The sequence below is a fragment of the Sus scrofa genome, chromosome 4 (assembly GCF_054392235.1).
Source record: "Sus scrofa isolate SSC_HxYL_T2T_F1_AM1 chromosome 4, Sscrofa_HxYL_maternal_Yorkshire_Landrace_v2.0, whole genome shotgun sequence".
Classification (NCBI taxonomy): domain Eukaryota; kingdom Metazoa; phylum Chordata; class Mammalia; order Artiodactyla; family Suidae; genus Sus; species Sus scrofa.
This window is the reverse complement of record NC_139386.1, coordinates 128,354,263-128,371,163: the sequence shown is the minus strand read 5'-3', so window position 1 is coordinate 128,371,163 and position 16,901 is coordinate 128,354,263. Positions and strand designations below refer to the sequence as shown.

The 16,901-nt window shown below is 45.6% G+C and overlaps 1 protein-coding gene and 1 long non-coding RNA gene across 9 annotated transcripts in view; one reads left to right on the top strand and one right to left on the bottom strand.

Annotated features, from left to right (window-relative positions):
- Positions 1-16,901, top strand: part of ABCD3 (ATP binding cassette subfamily D member 3) — a 238,241-nt gene that overhangs the window by 26,986 nt on the left and 194,354 nt on the right. The gene's annotated exons all lie outside the window — the stretch shown is intronic.
- Positions 5,463-12,258, bottom strand: LOC146404249 (uncharacterized). Its single transcript, XR_014844757.1, has 2 exons — positions 9,978-12,258; positions 5,463-9,353 (listed from the first exon to the last, which is right to left on the bottom strand). It is a non-coding gene; the product is annotated as an uncharacterized LOC146404249 (long non-coding RNA).

Below are 16,901 nucleotides of genomic sequence, written 5' to 3'. Positions count from 1 at the left end.
GAACATGGGCAGCTCAGGCTCAGACCATCCCTTTCCAGCAAACTCTTTCTAGGGATGTGCCTTGGAAAGGAATGGAGAAAATAGGGGCCGCCACTCAGATCTGAAGTAATATAAGAAACAAACCATCACTGGTTTCTTAGAATGCCCCAGTCACCCCACTATGGGATATTCTTAGCCAAGTCCATAGCATCAGTTACTGGGAGCCACCCCAGAGCTTCGCCCATGCACTTGGGACCTGCTCTCCTTGCTCTTGCTGCCTGCTCCCCAAGTCCCGGGACTTTTTCCTTAGACCTGGTGCTGACTAACTGAATGCCCCTGCTTCGAGGGTGGCCACTGTGTGTGTGCAGCAGAGCCAGGGCAATTTCATCAAAGTAACGGGATGAGGGTGAGGTGTGTCTTGGTTTCTGAAGCCAAAGTCCAAACCCAGGAGGAGAGTGCAGTCCTCTCTATCCAGTCCGGCAGCTGTTACAGACTCAACACAGAGCCAGGAATGTGGATGCAGGGAGACTGGGGAGAATCACTGGTCCTGTTTCTGGCCTGTTTTCTGAGTCAAGGCGGACAACGGTGTTCTTTCGGGTCAAGCTGCTTTTGATTAAAAGAAACTGAAACCTACTCAGAGTTCAGGCAAATGGCATGAAAGGAGGGGCCGGCCCTTCTAAAGCAAAACGAGATGGGAAGTGGGGTGACAGGCAAATTGACCAGCATGTCCAGGGCAGCACATCAACCAGGCTCAAATGCCAGGCACTAAATGGACCCCTCCTGTCATTTCCCTCCTTCTGCAGCACGCTTATTCCTGGGCTCTCTCCTGTCTATACCAAGACCAGAAACTACTCTCAACCAAGTCCATATTCTCTTACCTCCAACCTACATCTGGGAATTATCAGAGCTTTGAATAGGATTCTGAGCCTCTCTCCCTTTTCTGATAGAGAGAGGCTAACTTTCCCTGAATATTGTGCTTGCTGTGCCTAAGTGCCAACAGTATCTCCTTGCCTCTCTTCTCTTTTCCCCTTGGCTTGCCTCTCCTCCCTGCTTCATGGACTGGGCCCCTCAGGGATGTGGCCTTTGCTTCTTTTCATCAGCATTATGGTGGGATTCTGGGTGCAGAAGCCAGAGAGAGGCTGAAAGAACCAACTCATTCCCATAATATAACTCTGGTTCCAAAGAGGACTCTTCAGAATCAGTAGCATATCCATTAGCCAGTACTTATTCAATTCATAACAACTTATCTCATAGTATTCCTAGCCTCTACTGCTCGAATTTCCCACTTGAGCTTTTTGAATCAAACTTTCTGGTTCCAGAGACATGTTTACAAATAAATTATTTGTGACAAGCAATCATCAACTCTTGGAGGAAGTATGCCCAGTGGTATTCTTCAGGCTTTACAGTGGCAAGCATCAAGTGTATGAGGAAGCCAAGATTCATAGAGGTGACGTGACCTACCCAAGGTCACATGAGTGGAACAGGAACTCAGATCTTCTGTCTTCAGTCCAGGAATCTTTCCATGAGCCTATCATGCCTTCCTCAGAGCTTTGTTCATCTTTGGCTTTTGCAACACTTTTTGTGAGTGGAAATTACTTTCATAGCTTAGAAATAGGCGAACTGCCTGTTTAGTATTTTCATTCTGGCTTTCTGCAATGGAGCCTTCAAATAATACAGGCTGCTAAAGTATGGAACTGGGGCATCATGGGACTATCTTAGATCCTGAACAGGTGTGTTAATAATCCCAGATCTGGAAAGTATTCGTTGGTGTGTTCTCACTTAAAATGCCATTCTGCAGCCTTGCTTTCCAAAGGCTATAGTGTCACAGAGCTTGAATGTGGATTTTGGCTAGAAATGTTCTTTTTTTTTTTTTTTTTTTTTTTTTGTCTTTTTGCTATTTCTTGGGCCGCTCCCGTGGCATATGGAGGTTCCCAGGCTAGGGGTCGAATCGGAGCTGTAGCCACCGGCCTACGCCAGAGCCACAGCAATGCAGGATCCGAGCCGCGTCTGCAACCTATACCACAGCTCACGGCAACGCCGGATCGTTAACCCACTGAGCAAGGGCAGGGACCGAACCTGCAACCTCATGGTTCCTAGTCGGATTCGTTAACCACTGTGCCACGACAGGAACTCCTAGAAATGTTCTTCAGTAACCCTTTCTTACATTTTGGGATCAGGTCAGAGTATGATGTGATTATCAAATCCTATGTACGTTTCTGCTCTGTCACCTTTCATCTTATCTCCCACAATAAATATAGTCAATTTACCCTGTAAACTTGCCTTTACATAGTGAACTGTGCTGAAGAGGCAGTACAGCGTAGAGAGTGAGCTGGTGGGTTCTGATGTCAAACAGATCTGGGCTCATGTCCTAACCTGGCCACTTGCCAGTTGCGCGACCCGAGGTCAATTACATAACCTCTCCAGAGGCTGATTTTCTCATTTATAAAATGAGTATTATTTGAAGTAATTATAAAAATAATCCATGAAAAGGGCTTAGCCCTAGGTGTGGCCAATAGCACATGCCCCTCAAATAATGATTTGTTATTATTACTTTTCTTTGAACAACCTCCGTCTTCACTACAAAATCAGAATACTCAAGCTGCTAGATGAAAGAACTGCATTCCTTTGGCATATTGGCTATGCTAATAATTATTCTGTTACCTTGTCTCTCTTTTTCTAGCTCTCTTAATTATTTTTATACTGTATAAGCTTCATTAAATGTAGGCTTCTTGAGGAGTTCCCTTGAGGTTCAGTGGGCTAAGGATCCAGCATTGTCACTGCTGAAGCTCTGGTGACAGCTGTAGTACAGTTTCAGTCCCTGGCCTGGGAACTTCTGCATGCTGGGTATAGCCAAAAAAAAAAGCAAAATAAACAAAAAATAAAAATTAACAGGCTTCTTCCGACAAATAGAAAAGAATGGTAAGTTAAGTTCACTAATTATAGTTCTGTTTAATACTTTGATTTTTTAAAAAATTATGTCTGTCAATTCAAATATTCAATTTGAATATAACCATTGAAACTCTTATTAAAATATTTGTATTAAATGACAATACCTATAAGCAATATTTGATATGTAATGTTGAAGATGTCCACTTTACTAATTCCCTCCACTTCTTTAAGGCTTTGGTCAAATGTCACCCTATTAATGGGGCTTACTCTAATCATCCCATTTAATCCTGCAAGCTTTCACCTTCCCTCCCTCCTGCCGTCACACCACCAACACACACACTGGCACCTCAGAGCCACCTGATCTTGCTCAGTTTTGTTTTCCATAGCAATTATCAGCATCTAACATACCATGTAATTTTCCTATGTTTATTGTATATTTTCACATAGACAAAGGTCTCTGTTTTTTTCTCCTTTCTCTCTTCTCTCATTAATATAGTCCAAGTGCTTAGAATAGTGCCTGGGATGTAACAGATGTTCAGTAAATACAGTAAATATCAGCTGAATGTTACATAAATACACCAGCGTATTTAATTAAATAGGTCCACTTAAATGGCCAAATGATTTATCCTCTATAGTAAAAATATAGACAAATCCCTGAGCCACTAACTTCTCCTTGTCTTTTTGTATTTTCCTGCTCAACCAAACTAGACGTTATTAACATATGAATGTGTGCATGTGTATACATATACACATACATATGCATGTGTAATACACATGTAAATGCCCATATATACACATATATAAAAAATGACTTTTGTTGCCGTAATTTTAAGTCTGTCAGCAGTGTTATTGTTTTGTTTTGTTTTCTATTTTGAGGCAATGTTTATTTCTAAAGCCCTAGCCATTTCTTCACATATCCCACAGAGCAATGAATGCCCCGGGGTGAAAGTCCAGAAAAAGTTCCTTTTCAAAACTCCCAGAGTCAAGTCTAGTTTGGGCCCAGATCCAGTTAGACAACTGAATCATGTTTACCATGTTGGTGCTTGAATATGGAGTATCATTTTAGAGTGGAGCTCAGGAGAAAGCTGTTTTTATCTAAAATAAGGTTGTCTCTTTCTGCACAGCCCTGGCTAACTGACTCGATTCATTTATTCATGAACATTCATTTAATTAACTGATTCACTTCCCGCTCTTTGTCAGGCGTCGTACTAGGTCCTGGTCATGTATGATGGTATCATGACGAAAGGACAGAGTTCATTCCGTTAAGAAATATCACGTAAGAGAAGTAATATAGAGGTAAAATGACAGCTGTCATCCAGGGTAAGTGCCTCTTTACAGCTGACAACAGAAAGGAATATAAGAAGTTGGTGTAAATTGACAAGCTTTAAGTAATCCAGACCCCTGCCAAGTTCACCTTTGGACAAGCCTTAGATTTTCAAAATTAGATCAGCCCTTTTGTCTGCTCTGAAACAGCAATTGTTTATGGCCAGGAATAGAGGGAGCAAAAATTATTATTATTATTATTACCATTACTAGTATGGTTACATTTTTAATAATAATGATGATCATAAGGACAAGGGAGTTGATAGAACAAGAAATCCAATCTTACTCATAATTAAAACAATGCAGGAGTTCCCGCTGTGGCTCAGCTAGTTAAGAACCTGACTAGGAGTTCCCATTGTGGCTCCATGGTTAACGAATCCGACTAGAAGCGTGAGGTTTAGGGTTCAATCCCTGGCCTCGCTCAGTGGGCTAAGGATCTGGCATTGCCGTGAGCTGTGGTGTAGGTTGCAGATACAACTTGGATCTGGCGTTGCTGTGGCTGTGGTGTAGGCCGGTGGCTACAGCTATGATTCCATCCCTAGCCTGGGAAGCTCCATATGCCGCAAGAGCGGCCCTAGAAAAGGCAAAAAGACAAAAAAAAAAAAAAAAAAAAAAAAAAAAGAACCTGACTAGTATGGAGTTCCCGTCATGGCTCAGTGGTTAATGAATCTGACTAGGAACCGTGGGGTTGCATGTTCCATCCCTGGCCCCGCTCAGCGGGTTAAGGATCCGGTGTTGCTGTGAGCTGTGGTGTAGGTCGTAGACACAGCTCTGATCTGGCATTGCTGTGGCTCGGGCAAAGGCCGGCAGCTACAGCTCCAATTAGACCCCTAGCCTGGGAATTTCCATATGCCACGGGTGCGGTCCTAGAAAAGACAAAAAAAAAAAGAACCTGACTAATGGCCATGAAGATATGGGTTCAATCCCTGGCCTCACTCAGTGGATTAAGGATCTGGTGTTGGCAAGACGTGGCTTGGATCTGGCATTTCTGTGGTGTGGTATAGGCTGGCAGCTACAGCTTCGATTTGACCGCTGGCCTGGGAACTTCCATAAGCTTCAGGTATGGCTCTAAAAAGATAACAAAAAAACAAACAATGCAAATTAAAATTATAATGCAATAGGTTTTTTTCAATTATTGAGCACCTGTTATGTGATAGGTACTGTTGAAGGTGCCAGAGATACAGCAGAAAGTAAGCCTGCAAAGTCATGGCTCTCAAAGAGCTTATATTCTTTTTGGAATAAACAGCAGAGACATAAAATAAACAAATGAATAAATAATAATTAGGTGCTTGTAATTAGAGTCCCAGCTGAAACCCAGTTTACAGCAGGTCCATTGGCCCCACAGATGAATACAAAGGGGGTCATTTCTTTTGTCCTCGAGTGTATAATTGCAATCAACAAACATAGAGGCTGGAGATGGAGAAAGTCAAGGAGATGAATGGCAGAGGTACAGTTTTGCTCCGGGGCTTTGTTAACTATCCTGCTTATCATAATATAGTCTGAAAAAGAGAGCTGGGCTTCCCTCAGAACATAATTACCTTGATAACATCATTCTGATCAGGCAAAAAAACAAGACGTAGTTATCATGCTGGAGACCTTGGTAAGATAACGGGCACTCCACAGGATGGGAAATAAACCCTCTGAAGATTCAGAGATCTGCCACGTCAATAAAGGTTTCAGGGTCCATTGGGCAAGAATGTGCTGGAATATGCCTCCAAAGTAACAGACGCATCACTGCAACTTACATTCTCTACTACAAAGAAGGAAGCACTGTGCCTGATAAGGCTCTTGGGTTCTGGAAACAGCATTTCTACGCCAGGCCATATACCAGTGTCCCAGAAGACTGCCAGCTTTGACTGGAGCAGAAAAGAGCTTTGCAGCAGGCCTGATACAAGCAGCTGGGCTGCTTTGGGCCGTAAGTTCCAGCAGATGTATGGTGGTCAAATTGTTAGTGGTGGGAAATGGAGTTTCTGGTAAGTCCCGGTGGGAGAATCACCATGCAAGCCCCTGGAGGTCTGGAGATGGTCATGCCACCTGCAGCTTCAACATCATGCACTTTTTGAAAAATAGTTCTTGATGTGTCACTGAGCCCTGGTATACATAGACTGCCTGGCCCTGGGACACCAAGTACCAGAACTACCCATGAGTTGGGTTATTTTGGACCCACCAAGTCATAAAGTCAGACAGATCCAGCAGTAGTCCATTAAAGAAGGAGCTGGTACATCCAGGACTGAGGCCAAGCAGTACCAGAGGGTACAAAGAAGCTTCGCAGGCGGGTAGTCCCGAGCCCAGTGTCACCCACCAGTTGTACCAGCATCTCCTCCTCAACTTGCACCTACCTCTGCCCTAAGAGGGTCCCTGTGTGACTAGTTTAAACAGAGGGGGAAAGCTTGAGTTTGAATTATGCATAGGTTGGCTTTGCTTATGGGAACAAGCCAAAACCGCACAGCAGCTGCATTACAGCCACCGTCAGGGATGGAGCTGGGAGAAGATGAAGAAAGAAGATCTTCCCAGGAGCCAGAGCTGGAAGCAGCACAGCTGGACGTCTGCTTTGTGAGAAAGGAAAAGTGGCCCAAGATCTGAATGGACTTTTTTATCTTTTGCTACATTACAAATGACCTCGAAACTTAGCAGCTTAAAACAACACACATCTCGCCGTTTCTGTGGGTTAGAAATCGGGTGTGGCTTGTGGCTGGATCCTCTGGCTGAGGGTCTCTCACAAGGCTGCAACCGATATTCAAGCCAAGCTGGAGTCTCTCCAGGCACGGCAAGGGAGCATCTGCAACCAGGCTCACGCACGTGGCTGTTCACAGGCGCCACGTCTCACAGGACATTAGATGGAGGGCTTCGGGTCCTGGTCGCCTGCTGGCCAGAAAGAAGACTCCCTCCGTCCCTTGCCACATGGGCCTCCCTGTAGGATAACTCACAACGAAGCAGCTGGCTTCCACGAGTGAGCGTATAAGAATAAGACAAGGCAAGAAGGGTGGAAGTGCGTGTTTGTGAAACTCATCTTAGAAGTGATATCCCATTACCCGTGCTGTGTTCTGTTTGTTTAAAGTAAGTCGCAGGTCCCTGCCCACACTCAAGGGAAAAGGATCACATAAGGGCCTAAATGCTGTAGGCAGAACATACCAGGAACCGTCTTAGAAACTGCTTTCCACAGTAGATTCCTGGCAATGGCCTGTAGCAACTGCCCATTAGAGCAGTAGAATGAGCTGTGAGGGTACAGCTGCAGTGCCAGCTTAGTGGCAGTACCCTACAGGATGGGGTGCCATCTTCAGGACGCAGCTGCTTTTAGAGGCCTCTTTATGAGACTGTGTCCCCTCTACCAAGAATACAACGAGTAGATGCAGGCGGGTCTCACCATTATTTCCAATGACTCATCCCAGTAATTCTGGGCTCTGCGGGATTAGACGTTCTGGTCCTCAAAGGCAGGGCCCTCTTGCCAGGGAGCAGAGGAAGGCGTCCCAGTGAATTACATGGTACGGCTCCCACCTAGCCGCTTCGGAACCCGTGTATCCAGAGACCAGCTGACAAACATTAACATCAGGACTAATTGACCCTGATCAGCAGGAGGAATGGGTTGCTTTTACGCCATGGGAGCCTGCAGGAACACATGTCAAACCCCGGCAGGAACCCATGTAAAACTCAGGCAGGAGCACGTGGAGAACTCAGATGTTCCCCCTGGACACTTCTTGGTAACCTGTTACCCAGCTGTAACTGTGAACAGTCGCCTATAGCAGCCCTGGTGCAGGAAGAATGGGGATATCCCTCAGGGATAAGAGTTTGGACTCGACCACCAGGAGAGGCGGGAACACCTGCCCAAGCGACGGCCGGGCTGAGAGAGATTTTGAGCAGGCAGCGCAGGTGGGAGAGGACAGCTGCCAGTTGTGGCTCTGAGAGTCGGGAGGGTGGCGAGTCCCACTCACCACCTCTTGTAAGTTGTTCCTCAGAGAGAGAGGACTGTGGACACCCCGGAGGAGCTGCTCTTGGACCTTGTGTGGAGAGGCAGGTCTGTGAGGCGCAGGTGGCTATGGTGACCAGGAAGGGGGCTGCTCAGATCTCCCGGGAGGAGAACCAGAGCAAGGAGTGTAGCGCAGCCGCCAGCCACTGCTTTGGATGCTCGCAGTGTTCACGCTGGTGCCACAGTCTCCCCGGCCAGTGACTGACGTGCGGGGTCCTGGCGCTGGGCTCTTCTGTCCAACACAGACTTCTCTGCTGAGCAGTCTTCGCTCTGGAGGGTCCCACTGGCCTGGATGAGTCTTGTGAGATTTGCGTTGCTGTCGGACATTCCTTCTACCCACTTCTCCCTCCTCTTTTCTCCTTTCGCGCGTATCACCCCTGCATCACAGCGTGAAGGCTCTTCCTGCGTTTTCCTGCTCTCTTGCCCCTTACATCCTTCATGGGCTTTGTCCCCAGCAGGCCTTGGGCATGTCTAATTCCCTCTCAGTGACTGTTCCTTCTATGGCCTCCCCACGCCTTGAGCTGACCCCTTGGAGTTCAGGGTCCAAGTACATTTCTAAAATCCGGAGAGGTTTTCATCCAACTTGTGAGTATCCCAAATACAAATCCATTCTGCAGTTCTGCTTTTAGAGCATAGATTTGTACATTAGCAAAGACGGTAAGTTTCCTGTTGCTATGGGCAACGAGAATCAGTGCCCAAGCAGGTCGCTCCTCAGATGGCAGATGGGAGCTGACGGGTTAGGTACGAGGCCGTGCTGCTGTCAGTTTCCGTAGGGCAGAGTCTTGGTCAGCGCCACAACTGGAAATCTTGACGGCTAAAGGGAAAACTGCAGTTCCATTCAAGCTTTATGACCAGAAAGAGAAACTAATAACTAAGAGGTTAGATGAGTCAGAGAGCTGTCCTCCTTTGCATGAGCCACAGGCCACTCTGCAGGACATTTGTCTGCGTAAAGGACTTAAGTGATTGGGTTTTAACGAGAGGAGTCCAGAGGTTTTCTAGCAATGGGGTTTACAAGTTAAATAAAAGATGCTTTGGGGGATTCTTGGCTTGGTCTTTTATTTATCATTCAGAACTTTCTTGCTGGAAAAAAAAAAGAACCCACATCCACATTTTTTTAAGCAATTCGATAGAAGTTCTGTAGCTATTTGGTTTTTGTTGTTGTTGTTGTTTTTGGTCTTTTGTCTTTTTAGGGCTGAATCTCTGGCATATGGAGGTTCCCAGGCTAGGGGTTGAATTGGAGCTGTAGCCACCAACCCACAGCCACAGCATCATGGGATCCGAGCCATGTCTGTGACCTACACCAGAGCTCACGGCAACGCCCAATCCTTAACCCACTTATCGAGGCCAGGGATCGAACCTGAGACCTCATGGTTCCTAGTCGGGTTCGTTAACCACTGAACCACGATGGGAACTCCTGTGGCTGTTTGGTTTTAGAGGCAATTGAGTAATATGTCAGACAGATCCCAAATTAGGGGATAAATACACATAAAACCAAGCCCCGCTTTGGTCTGTTTTGATCAAAAGCTTTGCAAAAAGTACCTCTCCTATCAAAATATGTTTATTAAACACCCAAAGACCTTGCCTAGGATTTTTTTTATAGAAATAGTTTGTCAAGGAGTTCCCGTCATGGCTCAGTGGTTAACAAATCCGACTAGGAACCATGATGTTGCGGGTTCGATCCCTGGCCTGTGATCAGTGGGTTAAGGATCTGGCGTTGCCATGAGCTGTGGTGTAGGTTGCAGACGTGGCTTGGATCCCGCATTGCTGTGGCTCTGGCGTAGGCCGGCGGCTACAGCTCCGATTTGACCCCTAGCCTGGGAACCTCCATATGCCATGGGAGCGGCCCTAGAAATGGCAAAGACAAAAAAAAAAAAAAAAAAAAAAAAGAGAGAGAAAAAAAAATAGTTTATCAAAATAACACTTATATTTACTGAACACCTACTATGTGCAAGTTTACAAGGCTTATCCCATCTATTCCAAACAAGAACCCTATAAAATAGAATACCGTTATTATCCCCTGTCTCCAGATGAGAAAACCAAGATTTAAAGAGACAAGCAGTGTGCCCACTGTCACACAGTCAGATCTATACAACCCTAGGGCAGAAGTTGGCAAACTCTCCTGCAAAGTGTCTGATCGCATATGTTTGGGACGTTGTGGGCGATACAGTCTCTGTCTCTGTGTTGCAACTACTCAAATCTGTGGTTGCATCATGAAAGCAGCTATAAATGATAATGTAAATGAATGGGCACGTCTGTATTTCAATAAGACTACGTACAAAAACAGGCCATCTGAGTTTGACAGGTGGGCCTAACCTGTGCTTGTCGTTTCCTCTTCTCGGGTGAAACAGTGTTTTAAATTGTGAGGAACGTAGGTTGTTTTTTTTCCAAAAATAAATATATTTGGAGAAAATTCTAACCAAGATGGAACTATCGAAAATAAAGACTCATTCATTCAGTAACTGTTGGGATATCAGCAATTCAGTGATAACAGTGGGGAAAAAAAGACAAGTTGGTAGACAATTATTGTTCTAACGCATGGTGACAAGTGCTCTATGATCCGGACAGTGATTAGGGTCCCCAGGGAACATGGAAAAAGGGCACCTAGCCTGGCCTGGGGCATCGGGGCTTCTAGCAGAATGTGCCAGTGATCCAGCGCCAACTCCATGTTCCTGCCACTCAGATCCATCCTCCAGGAGCACAGCTTATTTGAGTAAAACAGCGGGAACATGGCTTCAGCTTGCTCTAGTCTCAGGCTCTTGACAGTGTATGTGTCCCATGCATCACAACCTGGCACTGTCACCTGAAGGTAAAAGAAACTACCGGTTCATTTTTGAAGGATCTTCGTTTCTCTAATGCTGCCTTGAACCCCGCCCTGTCTAAGAAACCATCCTGCTCACTCTCAGCGGCAGATGGGTAACTGCACATTGGCCTGCCAGGGGTTCTGAAACATGACTGTCTGAGACACAGATTTGAAATAAAGTCCTAGGGCCCTTATCCTGGAGACTGGGATCAGAAGTGTCTGAAAGTCCAGTCTTTCAACAAGCGCCGCCAGTGATTCTGATGCGAGTGAACTATGTTTGGAAACTGCTGATCAGGAGGGTTTCTAAAGTTGCTTTTAACCTTTCCAGCCAGCTAGTCTGTGTCTGTTGCCATGACTACATTTACAAACATCCTACCAAGAAGGAAGGAAAAAAATCTAACTGGTTTTGGGGATGTTTACCATGGCCTCTACCTTCCCATCGCTTGCCATGTAGGGACAGTGATTGGTATGATAAGCTGCTGTGTGGGAGTCAACTTGGTTGCCCTAATATGCCGAAGAGTGGTCAGGAGCTCCTCCTTGTTAGGTAACAGAACAAAAATGTGACTCTTGGATGGGTCCGGCCTGCATGCTTACTTCAGGCGTGATCTCCATGGCAAAAGAGCAGCATCTGTGTATAAACCAAGCCTGGAAAGGCACTAGCAAGACTCTTCTTGCCTTCAGGTTTTGGACAGGCACGGGCGGGAGGTCTTCTTAGCACCTGAACTGGTTTAAACCAATGTCCTGTGGGGTCATGGAGTGCTAGCTGGCAAAAGTTATGAGCAGGGGACGGACCAGGGTAAAGGAGTAGGAACACAAAAGAGAGGGAGCGTGCGAAGGCAGTGAGAGAGAAAAGAAATGTTGGAGTGGCAGAAAGTCTCCTATTTCCTGATTCTGCTTTAAACATTAGGCCAGTTATTGAGTTTTTAGTTCTCTGGTACTCCAAAGACCTGTAGTCTCAGCTTCTATTGTAAATTAGAGCATTTGGATAGAAGCAAAACTATAAGCCCAGCAGGGAGGTTTTCAACCTCAAAAAATTTCTGGGGAGTTCCCATTGTGGCTCAGCAGGTTAAGAACCCAACTAGTATCTATGAGGATTCAGGTTTGATTCCTGGCCTTGCTCAGTAGCTTAAGGATCCAGCGTTGCTGCAAACTGTGGCGTGGATCGCAGATGCAGCTCAGATGCTGCATTGCTGTGGCTGTGGTATAGCCAGGCAGCTGTAGCTCGGATTCGACCCCTAACCTGGAAACTTCCATATGCCTCGGGTGCGGCCCTAAAGAGCCAAAAACAAAAAACAGAAAAAAAGAATCTTAGCATTAACCAGCCATGACCTCCAAATTGTTACTGAGGGCTTTTTGAATATAAAAATGAAAACAGACTTGCTTTCAACCGGTTCTGACACAGCAGGAACTTTTCCAGTCAACTCTTAATTTTCCATGCTTTGGAGCAGAGTGCAGCTTTTCATCTTGCTTTGGAATGTGTTTTTATTCTAACATATGAATAGAGATTTTTCTAGAGTTCTGGGAATTCATTGGACTTTAAATAAAATAATGTTGCCATTCTCGGAAGATTCAGCTCCGAAGAAACCGGAGAGCAGGCCAACTTCTCTTTCTTAAAGATGAGTCAAATGTGCAGGAGGCGGGACTGATGTCACAGTGAAACTGAAAGGCAGATTTGTCATGGATCCGGATCAACACTGCGCTGTGCTGAATGAAACAGTTCAGACCTTATTTTCTTCAGATAATGCTGCCCTAAATTACGGCTCGAAGGGAAATGAAACGCTCGTTTTGACGATGATTTTAAACAAATTGTAAGATAGCTTTTTTTTTAAGTACCAATTATTTTTGTCAGCACTAGGTGGATCAGATTCAGCATTTGAATCTATCGTGTGTGTGTGTGTGTGTGTGTGTGTGTGTGTGTGTGTGTGTGTGTGTGTGCTGTCTTATATCGGAGGACAGAAAAACAAGGGATTGTATTTCCCGAACCTGGGAAGAAGGACCATTCCATTGTCACAATGAAATAGTGAATATGCTCATTTTTCTCTTCCCCTTTCTCTGAGATTCTCCCCTCCTTCCCCCGTTAAGGTAAATATCCCGCAGCATGAGCTGCCTGACGTGATGATAGGAGGAAGGAAAGGAAGGACAGCCTGGCAATTTGCTTTTCCCTAAAGATCCCTAGTCAGGGAGGCAGGTTGATTAGAGCTGTTCCTCTCCATCAGTTGCTGGCGGGTCCTCCAAGATGTGCTCCTGGAGAGAAAGCAGTTCAGACCCTCAGGAGCAGAAGGGTGAAGCAGTTTGGGGAAAATGGGTACATCTTGGGAACTCGAGATTGGTTCCAAATTTTATCAGCCAGTCAGTAAAAGCTTTCAAGGAATCTTTGGTGACATACCAAATCCTAATTCTGCTACCGGCAAAAGCCATCAGATTTGTGATACTCATTTACGTGTGCATGTATACACATGTGCACACACACATGTATTCTGTATGGTTTAGGACCCTCGGCCTCTCTCAGGGGAAGTACCAAGAATAGCCATTCACTTTGGCCTAAGAAGGCACTTTGAATACCTTGTCCAAACCTTTTCCTCTGTAGATAAAGAAACAGCAGCCCAGAGAGGTTCCATGATTCTACCCAAGATTACACAGTAGCGCCTGGTACCTCAAAGCCTGAAATCCACACCTGGTATGTTGCACATGACTGTATGCGCGTGTGCGTGCACGTGTGTGTGAGTGTGTATGTGTGTGTTTCTCACCACATCCAGGGAAGATATGTCCTGAGAGGCATTCTGAAACTCATTAAAAAATTAACCTAATGGAGGTTGAAATTGAGGGTGCCTTAATTCGTTATTAAATTTATTAAACCAAACTCTTTGCTGAGGACCCTCAGGGCACAATCACATTAAAATATTTTAAGCCATATAAAAGCCTCCCTTAATTACTATGTCGGCATGCCAGCCTGGAAAGATGGGCTTAGGACCAACCTGACTGTGGATAAATGGGAGAAGATGCTTAGCCGCTCCCCAGCACGAGGCCGCTCACCTGGGAGAGTCCTGTGGCTGCTTTGGTTTCTCCCACCGAGTGAGGTGATGACAACCGTAGTCAAACTTATTGGGTAAATGCACAAAGGTGACTATTAGGACAAATACTCACTTCTGATATGTAGGAGAATAAGCTGGTAGTGATACTGATCAAGTTACACGTGTCAGGAGTCAAAGTAGACTAATTACAATGTGCATTGGTGGGAAATCAAGGTGACCGGCAACTTGGTATCAGTCAGCTGCGTTCATATGAGTGGCAGGCAATGGTGTCCTGCTTTCAAGCTTCTTTGATCGTCTTGGCCAGGCTTGCTATTTCTCATGGTTTCTTTTGGTTCTTCAGTGCAGTGGTTCTCAAAAAGCACCCGTGAGGGTCCTCCAGCTAGTTAAGCTGCCGCAGGCTTAGGAAGTCTTCACAGATTAGCAGGCAGCTGCTCATAGTATGGAGCAATGCTTTGCTTGCCATGCAATTTCATGCCCCTTTTGGTCCGTGCTGTACCCTCGGCCTGGAGCGCCGTGCCCTTCCTCTCTAACTGATGAGCCTACATGATACTTGAAGGACCAGGGTTAAATGTCAATTGTCTAGGAGGTTTTCCTGACCTCGAGGGCTGGCACAACACTTGCCTTCCACTCTCTGCCATTTCTTTTAGCACATAAGCTCTGTTATTGCACCTTTCAGATCTTATCCAAATCCTTAATTTGCCCTTAGATCTTTCAAAGTAGAATGGAGGTCACAGGGTTGGCCCATGTAGGCCTTTAGTCCATGCTTGTCAAATGCATGCTGTTCCTTCGTTGTTTCTGACGCACTGAATAGATGTGTTCACGGTATCTTTTCTCTGGTCTAAACTGCTGTCTTAATTCTTGGGTCCCGCCTCCACCCTCACTCCCACCCCTCAAGGCACTCTAACCCGCGGGGTCGACTTGGTCTTTTACCCTACCTATAAGTCTTTTCTTTGGTGTCTTTCTTTCCATTTATTCTGCTGGAAATTTCATGAGAATTTGCTCTTTGGGGCCACGGCTTCCCTAACCCCATTCTAACTTTGTCTCTAGCAAACATCCTGACACCACCCATCAAAGTTCCCTTACACTTTCACAGTTCCCAAACTTGCCTCGGATTTGGCCCTCGATTCATTTATTCATTCCCATATATGTGCATTTCATTTATTCATTCAATAAGTGCACTTCACATATGCCAAGCACTGTTCTCTGCTGCATTCTACCAAGACCGCCCTTCTCCTCCTTTGGGGATTCTGTTCTTCCCCTGATTACCCCTATTTAAACCTAATTCTCCCTTCTCCTTCCACTTGTTAGCACTTGTTTTCTGAAGGGTTTTTTTTTTTTTTTGTCTGTTTTTAATTGTATTTTGATTCTTTTTTTGGGGGGGGTCTGGAGGACAGGAGGTGGTCTACAAAGTCGTATTTCCCACTCACCCTTTTCCAGGTCTTTGCCACAGTGAAAATCTCTTGAATCAGAGCTCCCCGGAGTTCCCCTGGAGTTCTTCCACAGGCCGCAGTGAGCAGAGCCACTCGCACGACTCAGCCATTAAGTAGGGAAATTTAATACCACTGAATTTTTGTACTCATGAGTGATAAAAATGATAACGATTATGTTACTTCTATTTTATCCCAGTAAAAGCAGGAACTGTTTTGCCCTGGAGTTGGGGAGATAAAGAATAAAGGAGGACAACTTTGGGAGTTCCCGCTGTGGGGCAATGGTTAACGAATCTGACTAGGATCCATGAGGTTGAGGGTTCGATCCCTGGCCTCCCTCAGTGGGTTAAGCATCCAGCGTTGCCGCGAGCGGTGGTGTAGGTTGCAGACACAGCTCAGATCCCGCGTTGCTGTGGCTGTGGTGTAGGCTGGTGGCTACAGCTCTGATTAGACGCCTAGCCTGGGAACCTCCATATGCCATGGGAGCGGCCCAAGAAAATGGCAAAAGACAAGAAAAAAAAAAAAGGACAACTTGGGGGGCACTGGCGGGAAGGAGTGCTGTTTGGGGAAGGAGAGAAAAAAATGTCTCGAGCTTGTCCTGTCTCTTCCCCGCAAACTGCCATCCAGTCTTCAGCCGTTGCATCATCCAGTCCACTTCTCTATCTGGGAGCATGGGATGGACTTGTCAAGTTACCTAAAAGATGGACTAATGGCAGGATAAGCAGAGAAGCCTGGTGTCCTCCCTTCCATTGTCCTGGGTCACGTTCTCCATCGATCCTGGATTTCTAGGCATCATCCCAACTTTGATGAATGACTTCCAGCAACAGAGAAACATTTCAACTCCTTTCAAAGTTAATCATATTTTGACAGGTGATAACTATGCCCTGTAATATTGGATAGAGAGGTGGTTTTAATATTGCTCTGTGAGATACAAAAACCAGTAGAGGAGTTCCCGTCGTGGCTCAGTGGTTAATGAATCCGACTAGGAACCATGAGGTCGCGGGTTCGATCCCTGGCCTTGCTCAGTGGGTTGAGGATCTGGCATTGCCGTGAGCTGTAGTGTAGGTCGAAGATGCTATGTTGCTGTGGCTGTTGCATAGGCCGGTGGCTATAGCTCCAATTCAACCCCTAACCTGGCAACCTCCATATGCCGAGAGAGCGGCCCAAGAAATGGCAAAAAGACAAATAAAAAAACAAACAAACAAAAAACAGTAGAAAATTTGAGTCTTATATATTGGTGCACACATGTGCCACAAGCACACACACATGTATCCACACAGATACATTTACAAAATACTCACATAGATAAAAATGTATATACATTCAAACTTACTTTCTAAAACAAGGATTTAAAAATTTTCTAAAATCACACTAAATCCTTATGTTTGCCAAACACGACAGCGTGATAGGGAAGGAATTGGGGCCCCTGTGCTATCATATCTCTCTGGGCAAGCATGAGGCAGCAGGTATACTGTAGGCTGCTCTTT